This window comes from Cryptomeria japonica, chromosome 3 (assembly GCF_030272615.1).
Source record: "Cryptomeria japonica chromosome 3, Sugi_1.0, whole genome shotgun sequence".
NCBI classification, from domain to species: Eukaryota; Viridiplantae; Streptophyta; class Pinopsida; order Cupressales; family Cupressaceae; genus Cryptomeria; species Cryptomeria japonica.
In genome coordinates this window covers 682,614,002-682,628,825 of record NC_081407.1, presented here as the reverse complement: position 1 = coordinate 682,628,825, position 14,824 = coordinate 682,614,002, and positions in this window count along the sequence as shown.

Genomic DNA, 14,824 nt, shown 5'->3' with positions numbered 1-14,824 from the left:
CTTTATGTTTTATATAAATGGCAAATGTTCCAAGAGAAAGATTATCACTCACCTCTCCCTATTTTAAATGTTGAAGAAGATACAAATATTCTAAATCCTCTTGTTTATATGCGAGTTTGTGTTGTAATGGGTTGTGGAAAATGGTAATGGTGATATTTGTTTCCTTGCTTAGTGTGTGTATGTTCACCTGAGTTTCCTTAGTTGCCTCCAAGCTTTGGAGTGGGTTTTAAACAACCTTATGGTTGGGAGGTGAGCACCTCACTAGCCTCTACAAAACTTTTGTTAATGTGTAAGTTGGCTGCATTTTTTAGAGATTGATTTAGCTTGAACACAGTTATTTTTCACCTCATAATAGAAATTATTTTAAGAGAATGAAATAGGAAATTCCCTCTTAGATTTTTTTTAACAAAAAAATATTTAGTACATCATATTAATTTTTTATGTGAGATCAAGTGCAAAAACTCATTTATTGTTGTCTTTAAGAAATGAAGAGTTGAAAGAAAGGAATGCAAGGATCTATATTGTATCCTATATAATAAATATGTTTGGAAATCAGATGATTGTAGCTTGAATAGATGTAAGTTAAATAGATTGGATATACATGTAAAATGATCTATTACATCTATTCAATATGGTGTCATTAGGGGTCATATGGTGTCTTAAGGGGTCCTATGGTGTCCCAAGACACCATATGACCCCTATGGACACCATATGACCCCTAACGACACCATAGGACCCCTTAAGACACCAAATAATATCATTAACGATCATATTGTGTCGTACGGGGTCGTAGGACACAATATAACCCCTAACAACATGATTTGGTGTCTTAAGGGGTCCTATGGTGTCGTTAGGGGTCATATGGTGTCTTGGGACACCATAGGACCCCTTAAGACACAATATGACCCCTAACGAAACAATATGACCCAAAGTGACCCAATATGGTGTCATTAGGGGTCATATGGTGTCCTAAGATGTCATAAGGGTTCATGGGACACCATATGACCCCTATGGACACCATATGACCCCTAACGACACCATCAGATCCCTTAAGACACCAAATCATGTCGTTAGGGGTCATATTGTGTCCTACGACCCTGTAAGACACAATATGACCCCTAATGTTATGATTTGGTGTCTTAAGGGGTCCTATGGTGTTGTTAGGGATCATATGGTGTCTTGTGACACCATAAGACCCCTTAAGACACCAAATTGTGTCGTTAGGAGTCATATTGTGTCCTATGACCCCGTAAGACACAATATAACCCATAACGACATGATTTGGTATCTTAAGGGGTCCTATGGTGTCGTTAGGGGTCATATGGTGTCCATAGGGGTCATATGGTGTCTTGGGACACCATAGGACCCCTTAGGACACAATATGACCCCTAACGACATGATTTGGTGTCTTAAGGGGTCCGATGGTGTCGTTAGGGGTCATATGGTGTCCATAGGGGTCATATGGTGTCCCATGAACCCTTATGACCTCTTAGGACACCATATGACCCCTAATGACACCATATTGGGTCGCTTTGGGTCATATTGTGTCCTAAGGGGTCATATTGTGTCTTAAGGGGTCCTATGGTGTCCCAAGACACCATATGACCCCTATGGACACCATAGGACCCCTAACTACACCATAGGTCGCCTTAAGACACCAAATCATGTTGTTAGGGGTCATATTGTTTCCTACGACCTATTATGACAAAATATGATCCCTAACGACATGATTTGGTGTCTTAAGGGGTCCTACGGTGTTGTTAGGGGTCATATGGTGTCCATAGGGGTCATATAGTGTCTTGGGACACCATAGGACCCCTTAAGACACAATATGACCCCTAACGACACAATATGACCCAAAGTGACCCAATATGGTGTCATTAGGGGTCATATGGTCTCTTAAGGGGTCCTATGGTGTCCCAAGACACCATATGACCCCTAACAACAACATAGGACCCCTTAAGACACCAAATCATATTGTTAGGGATCATATTGTGTTGTACGGGGTCTTAGGACACAATATGACCCCTAACGACATGATTTGGTGTCTTAAGGGGTCATATGGTGTCCATAGGGGTCATATGGTGTCTTGGGACACCATAGGACCCCTTAAGACACAATATGACCCCTAACGACACAATATGACCCAAAGCAACCCAATATGGTGTCATTAGGGGTCATATGGTGTCTTAAGGGGTCCTATGGTGTCCCAAGACACCATATGACCCCTATGGACACCATATGACCCCTTAAGACACCAAATCATCTTGTTAGGGATCATATTGTGTCGTACGGGGTCGTAGGACACAATATGACCCCTAACGACATGATTTGGTGTCTTAAGGGGTCCTATGGTGTCGTTAGGGGTCCTATGGTGTCCATAGGGGTCATATAGTGTCTTGGGACACCATAGGACCCCTTAAGACACAACATGACCCCTAACAACACAATATGTCCCAAAGCGACCCAATATGGTGTCATTAGGGGTCATATGGTGTCTTAAGGGGTCCTATGGTGTCCCAAGACACCATATGACCCCTAACGACATTGTTTGGTGTCTTAAGGGGTCCTATGGTGTCGTTAGGGGTCATATGGTGTCTTGGGACACCATAGGACCCCTTAGGACACAATATGACCCCTAACGACATGATTTGGTGTCTTAAGGGGTTCGATGGTGTCGTTAGGGGTCATATGGTGTCCATGGGGGTCATATGGTGTCCCATGAACCCTTATGACCTCTTAGGACACCATATGACCCCTAATGACACCATATTGGGTCGCTTTGGGTCATATTGTGTCCTAAGGGGTCATATTGTGTCTTAAGGGGTTCTATGGTGTCCCAAGACACCATATGACCCCTACGGACACCATATGACCCCTAACGACACCATAGGACCCCTTAAGACACCAAATCATGTCGTTAGGGGTCATATGGTGTCCTAAGGGGTCATAGACCACAATATGACCCCTTAGGACATAATATGACCCAAAGCGACCCAATATGGTGTCATTAGGGGTCATATGGTGTCCTGAGAGGTCATAAGGGTTCATGGGACACCATATCACATAACTATCATTAGAGGTCATAGTTATGGGTCGTAAGACACAATATGACCCCTAACGACATGATTTGGTTTCTTAAGGGGTCCTATGGTGTCCCAAGACACCATATGACCCCTAACGACACCATAGGTCCCCTTAAGACACCAAATTGTGTCGTTAGGGGTCATATTGTCTCTCTCTCTCTCCTCCTCTTTCTCTCTCTCTCCCTCCCTCCCTCTCCTTCTCCCTCCCTCTCTCTCTCCTCCCTCTACCTCCCTCCCTCCCTCTCTCTCTTCCTCTCCTCCTCTCCTCCTCTCTCTCTCTCCCTCTCCCTCTCTCTCCTCCTCTCTCTCTCCCTCTCTCTCCCTCTCTCTCTCTCCCTCTCTCCCCCCTCTCTCTCTCCCTCTCTCCCTCTCCTTCTCTCTCTCTCTCTCTCTCTCTCCGTCTCTCTCTCTCTCTCTCTCTCTCTCTCTCTCTCTCTCTCTCTCTCTCTCTCTCTCTCTCTCTCTCTCTCTCTCTCTCTCTCTCTCTTTAAAATATGACTAAAAAAATACGATATCCGATTTAATCGGATATCGAATTTCTACCATGTGGCAGTTTACTTCATAAATGGCGGCAAAGGGAAATTCATCGGGGACCGCAAATTTTTGTACAAAAATCAGATATCAGATAAAATCCGATATCCGATTTTTGTACTCAAATTTTCAAATTTCAAATTTCGGCTCGGGAATGCTTTGGTATTAGGCTTGGAAGTTACAAGCTTGGAAAGTCAACTAAAAAAATGTGTTTTTCAGTATTCCCTGGTTTTCCAGACTTTACACTGGTGGCTGACGACTTTTTTTGTAGCCAAAATTGATAAAACGAAAAGGGTTTTTTTAAGGACGTTCCTAGATTTCCAACAATATAAGGCTTGTCTTATTTCGACTTTAGTAAATAATTATTATTTATTTTCTAATTGAATTCTAACAATAGTCCTGATTGATATACTGATTGAAAAATACTCATAACTTTCAAACGGTATAACATTTTTTGAAACTGAAACATGCATCACATCCTATGCTTCGTCTACTATAGGGAAAAATTTAAAAAAATTAAATTTCATAAGGTTTTGACCAAGTTAAGGTGGTCAGACATAGGAGTTTCTGAATTTCTGAAAAGCCATGGTAAAAAAATCATAAATAATTATTTAATTGATAAATTTAAAAAAATAAAAATGTGTCACATCCGAACATGAGTCTAATACTTATATTATAAATATTATAAAAAAATATTAAGATTTTATTTTGATTAGGGTGGTCAGACCTACGTCTACTTCTTATTTTTTTCCTAAAATTTTAGTACCACTGCATTGAAATTTGAAATTTTCATCAAATAGGATTTTTTTTTTCCAAAAAACAACTAGTAGCTTAGAAACTACATTCAATTTTCTATATATTTTCTTCTTACATATTTTAAAAATAATGTTCACAACTTATTCAAATTTTCATGTCAAGTTGCATAACTCTGATTTTTCTGAAATTTCATCGCCACTTAAGGGCCTGTTTTGGCACACCATGATCCTGCACATACCCATATATATTTTAGATACATAAAATGAAATCAAAAATTGTTTAAGCATCAACAATTATGCTCCTAACTGTAAGGAAAGCTATGGTGCGGAAACACTCTCCTAATGCTAATTCGCAGAGGATGTAAGCAACAATATCTATCTACTTCCTAAATTGCAGAATCTCGAGATGACTTAAATAGAAGAATAGAGAACATATAAAAAACATGCACATATACATAGAGATTTTTACCGTGGGAAACCCTTTCAGGAAAAAACCCACACACCAAAAAGCCGAGCGTCTCCCTTGTATTACAGTAAACAAAGTTACATACAATTGACAACGAACTTTTTGCACAGGCTCAGATTGTATTACAATCAACCCGAATTACTATCACACTCATTTCCTAATGAAACTTGTAGCAGTTTATACACACTGCAATCCGTTATGAAACCTGGTGCTTTAACTGTCATTACACAAAAAATGGTTACTGACAGCCTTGTCACTCATCCATCCATCTGGCGGTCATCAAACTATATACGAACACCACCATACGATGGATGCTACACCATGGTCATCTTACGCCATTGGAATCACAGTACAGTTCAACATTGGCAACTACCGGAACCACCGTACGGGTCAGGATTGGCAACTACCAGAACCACCATACGCGTCAGCATTAGCAACTAACAGAATCACAGAATCATCGTACGTGTCAGCATTGGCATCTACCGAAATCACTGTACACATCAGCATTGGCAACTACTGTATAGGTTAACTCAATACGTACGAGGCAACAACCATACAGTATGTAGGAGACAACAACCGTACGGTACGTATGGGTCTTCAACAATCTCCCACTTGCTGAGGTACATACTGATATCCATGGAGTTACTCAACAAGACTAACAAGAGTCAGGAGCTTTAAGCCCCATGGAGCTTGTGCACATTTAAATTTAATCGTGCTCACTGACTTTGTCAATGCATCTACAACATTCTCCTCAGTGCCAACCTTTTCTAGCTTCACCTTCCTATCTTCAACCATGTCACGTACAAAGTGATATTACACATCAATGTGTTTTGTTCTGGCATGGTAAGTAGGATTCTTCGCCAAACAAATTGCACTTTGGCTGTCACATAAGATAGTGATTTGCCCTACATCAAAACCAAAATCAGAACACAATTGCTTAAGCCAAACAACTTCTTGACACGCACGAGTAGATGCCATGTACTTCGCCTCAGTTGTAGATAACGCAGTTACGCTCTATCGTTTTCTCATCCAATTGATGGCACCACCATTCACCATGAACACATATCCACTGGTGGATCTTCTTCTGTCAATGTCCCCTACCCAATCAGCATCTACATAACCTTGAATGGTAACAGATCTACTTGATCTAGTTGAGTTACCTTGATAGCACAAAGCGTACTGTGTCATACCCTTCAAATATTTAAGCACTCTTTTCACGACATCCCAATGCAACTTGCCCGGATTTGCCATAAACTGACTTAATACTCCCACTGCTTGGGTAATGTCTGGTCTTGTACTTCCATTGCGTACATGAGGATCCCAACAACACTCGCATAAGGTACCCACTTCATGTCTTCAACCTCATCCGAAAACTTTGGACTGTCATTAATTGACAACTTCGTTCCTTGTAAAACTGGAACTACCTGCTTCTTGCAATTAGTCATATTGAACCGCTCAAGAATATTGGTAATCTATTTGCTCTAGCTGAGCCGAAGTTTCCTACTAGCCCTATCTCTCCTGATTTCCATCCCCAGAATAAATTTAGCTGCCCCCAAATATTTCATCTCAAATTTCAAGGACAACTGTGATTTTAAATATGAGACCATTTCTTTATTATTGCCTATAAACAACATAGCATCTACATATAGTGCAATAATAAGTATCTGATCATCTTCAATTTATACACACAATGATTTGATTTAGACCTCATAAAAACCAAAGATAAGACATATGAATTGTACTTCTGATACCACATTCTGGGTGATTGTTTCAAGCCATCAAGAGACTTCTTAAGCTTACAAACCAAGTGTTCTTTACCTTTCTCCACAAAATACTTTGGCTGGGACATATATATTTCCTCTTCAAGATCACCATGTAGAAACATTGTTTTCACATCCATCTGCTCAATTTCAAAATCACGTGCTGCTGCAAGTGACAACATAAATCTAATGGATGTTAGCTTAGCTACATGAGAAAAGATTTCTCCATAGTCAATCCCTTCTTTTTGAGAATACCCCTTTGCAACCAGTCTTGCCTTGTACTTGTCAATTCTTCCATTTGGACCATAGTTCTTCTTAAATACCCACTTACAGCCCACATACTTTCTACCTTTAGGCAAGGGCACCAGATCCCAAGTTCCATTTTTCTCCAATGACTTCATTTCATCTTTCATGGCTTCCAACCAAGAATCTAAATCTGGCATATTAATTGCTTCATTCACAGTTCTAGGCTCATCAACATCAGTAAGCAAAGCATAGGCGCAATTAACATTTAACATTGAGTAATTAAACCTTTCTGGTGAAAAGTCGTACCTATCAGGTTGTCGTCTCTCCCGTGTGGATCTCCTTACTTCCTGTGGTGAGTCTTCACGAGGTTCGACATGAGGTTCATGATCATATTCTTCTGAACTTGCAAAACCACTCAATCTCTCCTCATCCTCAGGCATATTCGGATCCTCAGTCTCAAACACATTTGGGGTTTGTAATAAAGGGATTTCAATTGCTTCTTTTCCTTTTTCTACTTTCCTTGGTTGCGGATCTGTAGACACAGGTTTCATCTCATGAAAGATAATGTTCCTGCTATACAACACCTTTTCAGTGAGAGGGTTCCACAATTTGTATCCCTTCACACCAATGCGATAACCAATGAAGATGCATTTCACTGCTTTGTTATCCAATTTTGACCTTCTCACATCAGGTACATGAGCATATGCCTCATAGCTGAAGACACACAAATGTCTCAACGAGGGATTCTTACCAGACCATGCTTCCATAGGCGTTTTGTTGACTAGTGCTGCAGTAGGAGAATGATTCAATAAGTAACACGCTATAGCCACTGCTTCAGCCCAGAACTTTTGCTCCAAACCAACATTGTTCAACATGCTTCTTGCTCTCTCCATCAAAGATCGATTCAACCTTTCAGCTACTCCATTATGTTGCGAAGTATAAGGCATAGTCTTATGCCTCTTAATTCCATGATCTACACAAAATTTATCAAAATCTGCATTGTAAAACTCACCACCGTTATCCGTTCTTAAACATTTAATCTTTCTCCCAGTCTGATTTTCTACAAGGCTTTTAAATTCCTTAAACCGACTGAACACTTCTGATTTACTCTTCAAAAAATAAAGGAATGCTCTTCTTGAATAATCATCTATGAACAACACATAATATCTTGATTTGGACAAAGAAGGAACATCCACAGGACCAAATACATCAGAGTGAACATAGTCCAGCAAACCAGAAGACTTTTGAGGACTAGAATAAAACTGAACATGGCTTTTCTTTCCATATATGCAATGTTCGCAGAAATCGAACTCAAGATTACAGTCAATTAGCCCCTCAACCAGGTTTTTATTCTTCAAGGTTTTTAAACCTTTCTCGCCAATATGGCCAAGTCTATAATACCAGAGCATTGTTTTCTCTGCTGGAAGTTTAACTTCCATTGAATTCACATCATGTGTTGCCATAGCAGCTTGATTGGACTTTACCGAGACACTATTACAACACACAGGTTTGACATCTAACCTATACAGTGTTCCAATGCGTTCACCCTTAGCTAAAACAATAGAACCCCTAGTCATCTTACAACCATCATGCACAAAAGTTACCTGAACTCCAACATCATTCAGTTTGTTGACCAAGAGTAAGTTATGAGCCAGACCAGGTATATGAAGTACGCCATCAATTCCCTTTACTCTACCATCGGGGAACTGAATTCTGACTCTTCCCCTTCCAATGATCTCTAGTGTGGAATCACTTGCTAGAAACACCTTTCCTCCATCATACGGTTCATACTTTAAGAACCACTCTTTATGAGATGTCATGTGAAATGATGCTCCCAAATCGACTAGCCATACATCATCAGATACAGGCATTGCCAAGGCTGCTACAAAGGCATCAACGTCACTCTGAGAAGATTTAGTGTCAAAAGTACATTTCTTCTTCTTCTTTTTCTCCTCTTTGTAATCCTTCTAGATATGACCTTTCTGACCGTAATTCCAACACTTTGCCTTGGACATCTTTCTAGGAGTAGAGGATCTCTCCTATGACTTTGACTTCGTGTCCTTCTTCTTGCTTTTGTCCTTAGATCCGCCTTGGACAATGAGAGATTCTTTAGCCGCCTCAGAGGATTTCCTTCGCATCTCTTCTAACAAAAGTGCAGAAACTACTTCATCCATTTTAAATTTGGTAGTAGTACTTCCGATGGCCATCACAAGGTGATCCCACGAATCAGGCAAAGAACTTAGCAACAACATACAACGCTCCTCATCACTTATGGACACACCAATAGAAGTTAACTGTGCAATCACCATATTGAACATGTTTAGATGATCTACCACAGACGTTCCTCCATCCATCTTCAAAGAGTACAACTTCTTTTTCAGGAAGAGCTTGTTTACCAAGGATTTGCCTTGATAAATGTCTCCCAACTTCTTCCACAAAGAATGTGCGATTTTCTCTTCATGGACATTCAACAGAACAAAATTTGCAAGGCTCAATCTTATTAGCCCTCTGGCCTTTCGATCCGCTAGATCCCAATCTTCCTGCTTCACGCTTGGAGGCTTGTTGCCAGACACAACGATCCACAGATCTCGGTCAACCAACATGTCTTCAACTTTAAGTTTCCACAACTCAAAGTTTGTGGCATTAAAATTTTCAATGTCTATTCTCCCTGATGTGCCAGCCATCTCAATTTGCAAACACAATCGATAACCACTTTGCAAACTCCCACTGAAAACAAATTGACACAAAAAACCAACCCTACCCAACAAGGATAACAACAACTAGCCAAGCTCTGATACCACTTGTAAGGAAAGCTACGGTGCAGAAATGCTCTCCTAATGCTGATTCAGAAAGGATGTAAGCAACAATATCTATCTACTTCCTAAATTGCAGAATCTCGAGATGACTTAAACAAAAGAATAGAGAACATATAAAAAACATGCACATATACACAAAGATTTTTACCATGGGAAACCCTTTCGGGAAAAAAACCACACACCAAAAATCCGAGCATCTCCCTTGTATTACAGTAAACAAACTTACATACAATTGACAACGAACTTTTTGCACAGGCTCAGATTGTATTACAATCAACCCCAATTACTATCACACTCATTTCCTAATGAAACTTGTAGCAGTTTATACACACTGCAATCCGTTATGAAACCTGGTGCTTTAACTGTCACTACACAAAAAATAGTTACTGACAGCCTTGTCACTCGTCCATCCATCTGGCGGTCATCAAACTATGTACGAACACCACCATATGAGGGATGCTACACCACGGTCATCATACGCCATTGGAATCACTGTACGGGTCGACATTGGTAACTACTGGAATCACGGAATCATTGTACGCGTTAGCATTGACATCTACCGGAATCACCGTACACATCAGCATTGGCAATTACCGTATGGGTTACCTCAATATGTACGAGGCAACAACTGTACAGTACGTATGGGTCCGTAGTACTTCAACACTAACTTCATCAACATGTAGTCATATATGGATTATCTTTATCATGTATTATGAATTATCGTCAAATATCTATTTTTTCTTAAATGGGTATTAAAATTGAGATTTGAAGGTGTGATTCATCATAGAACTTATCAAAATAACATGTCTAGTGTGAAAATGTCCTATAAATGAAATAAATTTTGAATGAAATGTATTTATAAATGTGGGATTTTAATAAATTCAATTTGTGAATACATTTAGTTTTGATATAAAAACATTTTCTCAAAATTTAGGAAGCTTTTTGGTTACAATTTTAATTTTTTAATTCTAATATTGATCTTTGAATTCGACTATGCACTGTCAAGTTACACTTTCGTGAGTCTAGAAGTGATCTCCAAATATAACGATGAACATAAGAATCCTTTAAGAGTTTTGACATAGATAATTTTACTATACAACTAACTTTCAATTTTTTTCTTTCTTGTTAGCATTAAATACTTAATATTAAAGGAGAAAAGGAATAGATAATTTAATAGTTAACATTCAACCAAATAAGTATCTATAGTAAAAATATAGCTTAGATAGGGAATTAGCATGGAGAATTATGAGTAGAATGTTTTTAACTTTTTATTTTATGAAAAAGGAGTTGTATTCTATCAAGGCGATGCATAAGCTCAATCATTTTCTATTGTGGGTGTCTTTAAATTGACATTAATAGAGAAGGATAGCTCGTTCAACTTAGATCATCCCTCCCTCCCTTCCTTCTTTACTAACTTCATTCTGAAATATTAGTTTTTGAGATATGAGTGTGCTACATATTAGAAAGCCAAATCCAACATTTTTTATAATGTCCACAAGCTAAAGTGATATAAATGCTTAATGTTTAAATGTATAGCCTGCTAATAAAGGCTTTATTCAATATAAACTTTTTTAAATCACTTATCTAAATGAGGATTCCTAGAATTCTGGCTAGACTATCTTAACTTTAAAGACCACACAAATTGTGTAGCTTTCCAAAGAAGACTCTGAATTGCAGAGGCAAATTTTATAGGGCGTGATAAGAGACTAGTAATAGTGCAATGTTGACGATAAATGTTAACGAAAATTCTGCCTCCAATAATGAAATCTTCAACAAAACGTTGTAAATACCTTGAGAGCTCGGAAATCGTTCAGAATTGGAATCTAGTATATAAATTAGAAGAAATGACAAATTCCAATGATATTTTTCACTATCATGACGCAAAATATATAAATAGATTTTCTCTCAAGAATGGTGAAATAAAATGTATCATAGAAGCGAATAGATTTCTAAGTCTTTCTGGTTCTCATTTCTTTTTGTTTTTAATTTTCTAATCGTTATTTACGTTACACTTCCTGAAATCTTCAAGCATTAATTTAATGGTCGATTGGTACATTGCGTTCATCGCTAGACACATGCAAAATGTAATGGCACCATTTCCTTCTCACCAGTGCTTACTAATAATGGGTTATTATGTACATGCGTTCTTTGAATCCTTATGCGACTGAAGAACGCCTCTAATGTAATTATTCATATCCAAGAAAAATGACATACAAGTAGAGCTAAAATAGAAGCCATTATATATATGGTCTATTTAGTCAATGATTCTCATTTGTAAATGATGTCGATCTAAGCTTTGAACATACTAATTATAAAGAATTCTGACTGTAGTCATAGCCCACTATCGTATTTAGAAGGTATGTAAGGAGTATCTTTTTCGAATTAATTTCTTATCAATGAATCAAAAAATTCAAATTGTTGAAGGTTACTTTATAGGATGGTTTATGAAAAAAATCAAATGTGAGCCTTATGATATTATATTGTGGAGGGGAGAAAGCGAGATTGGGTGACTAGGACCTAATCCCACTTTTTCCAATACATTGGGAATACGAAAGAGCCTAGGGAGATAGCTCACTTTAGCTACTTCTTGTGAGAAAGAGAGAGCCAAGAATTATCTCTTAGGGTTTCTATTCCTCTTGTTGTATATCATGAAAAGGTGAAAAACAGGTTGTGATTGATCAACTAGACTAGGAGATGAACAATGAAGCATATATGAACTGAAATTGCTAAAACTTGTAGGACTGAAACTGAGATATTGAAAGCAGGGAAGGGGGAGGAATTTGAATGTGTACCTGGTGGTGAAAAATGAGTCAAACTGACCTAGATAGGGGTGCCATGCCCTGGTCCTATTTTGTTCAACAGAAAGCTGCAATTGAAGGCCTACAAATCTGATGTTCTGGGCTTCCACCTTGCTAAAAATCACTTGAAAGTGGGGGGACCAGGGCACCACTCCCCTGTCCCTGATGATTTTAGGACAGATCTGAGGCTTTACAATAGTCCTTGTGCCTGTTAGTGGTCTTGAAAGTCTTCCGGGTACTTGTACCTGCACGTGCAACTGAAAAGAGGGGGTTTTGGGTGGCTATATGGGGTTTTTCCTTAGTCAAACCCCTATTTTGGTGATTTCCACTTCAACAAATAGCCGATTTGTATAGTAAAATAGTGTGTGCAAGAATCTTGTGCGTGTGCAAGATCCTAAAATGAGAAAGATAAGAAAACTAGAGCTACCCTACGCTTTGGAGAGTAAACCCTAAATGTATGTAGATGTAAATGTAAATGAAAATGAGAATACTCTAAATCAAATGTGCTAAGATCTAAAGCATGAATGTAAATGTGAAAATGAGTGTAAAGAAGCTCATACAAAGACATGAAAATAACATGAAACCATACCAATCCCCAAGGGAGAGATATAGGCCACTTGATCTCCTATTATTCTTCAATGTCTTCAAGGCTCCTAATTGATGATGAATACTTAATGAATTATTGATGAATGTTATTGAAGACTCCACATAAGCTTCTCTTTCACTACATAGAAGGCTCCTTGTGATTGCTAGAAGGCTTCGCCAATTTGTTTTCCTTAGATTGGATCCTAGATTAGATTAGATTAGATCCCTTGAAATGAAGAAAGTGAGACCTTATGTATGAAACCCTAGATCTTAATTTCATCTTTAGGTTGACCCAGGATTTTAATTTCCCGCCAATTTCTTAGGGTTAAGCATTGTAATATCATAGGATTAAGCTCCCAAAATTTCGAGAAAAATGTCATCGACCGTGTTGCACTTGCACACAGTTCGACCAACTTTTCACCAAATTTTTAGGGCCGTTATATATATGATGATATTAGAGTGAATCCCAAAGTTACAGCTGATTTTGAGATGTTTTGACATGCAAAATCAGGCTTTAAAGGTCAAAATAAGACATAATTAGGGTTTATGATTTAATGATTTATTGGAGGAATAAAATAAAAAGGTGCACACTTAGGGTAAAGGGTCCAATTTTATGATGTGGGGAGTGATGAAATATTTTAGATTTAATCAAATGATTTAATTAAATGCTTAAAGGGAAATTACAATGCAAGATGCAAACACACTAAGGCGGGTGCTAAACTAAGCGTGAAATTGTACCACCCTAGCAAGGGTGTACAATTTACGACGTTACATTTAGCCCCCACTTTAGCGGCCATATGAAAATATGTGCATATGCAAGCTAAAGTAAAGAAAAGTAAACATTCATGAAAATGATATATCCACAAGTTGTCGGACGAAGCCCCCAATGGTATCTAAAGTACACAATTAGGAACCACACCCTACAAAACCACATGTTAGATAAAATTGTAAAATCACCTAAATGCTTACTAAGAAGGTGACGAAAATTCAAGGGTAGCTATATGCCCCCCCTGTTTCAACTTGCTAATTTCGTGAGTTGAAAAAGGGTATCATGTTTACCACATCGAATTGTGAAATAAGATTGATGACAAACGCTCATAAAAAGATTTGATACAAGATCAAAAACTAATGGAGAATCATTTGGTAAGAAAGAGGACTAAACCTCAATTCCAACACAAAAAAGAGCGTGAGGATTTGAGATCTCTCTAACACAAGATGAAATATTTAAATGGAAACAAATGATATGCAAGAGATATAATTCAACAAAGAATGCTACTCCATAAGGGAAATTGGAGGATTGAAATGACATCAAAGAGAGATTATTTATAGCGACACTCTTATAAAATAAGGCAAGAGATCTTCATTAGGGACATGCATGTTCACAAATCAGAAGGGTTTATTATAAAAGATACTACTCAATGAAGAAAAGAAATTGATGAATGATCAAAGACTTCCAACACTAAGGAGGAGGTCCCAATTAAGAATATGTACTTAAGATCCCATTTAGGGATGCTTGTTCAAATATGAGAGAAGGAATTCAAATATGAATACACCTCTACAATTAATAAGAAATCCTTATAGAAGACACTAATTCACAAAGGGAAAATTTTAATCTTAAGAAGGAGAAATTTTTGAAATCACTCTTTCCCCCCATATATATAGGGAGAAGAGATGAGATAGAAATAGGCCATTATTTTGCTTCCAAAAGTATGATTTCACGTGAAATTGTACCACCATGAATCACAATGAGCCCCCAGTAAGTGAGCTACCAATGTCACATA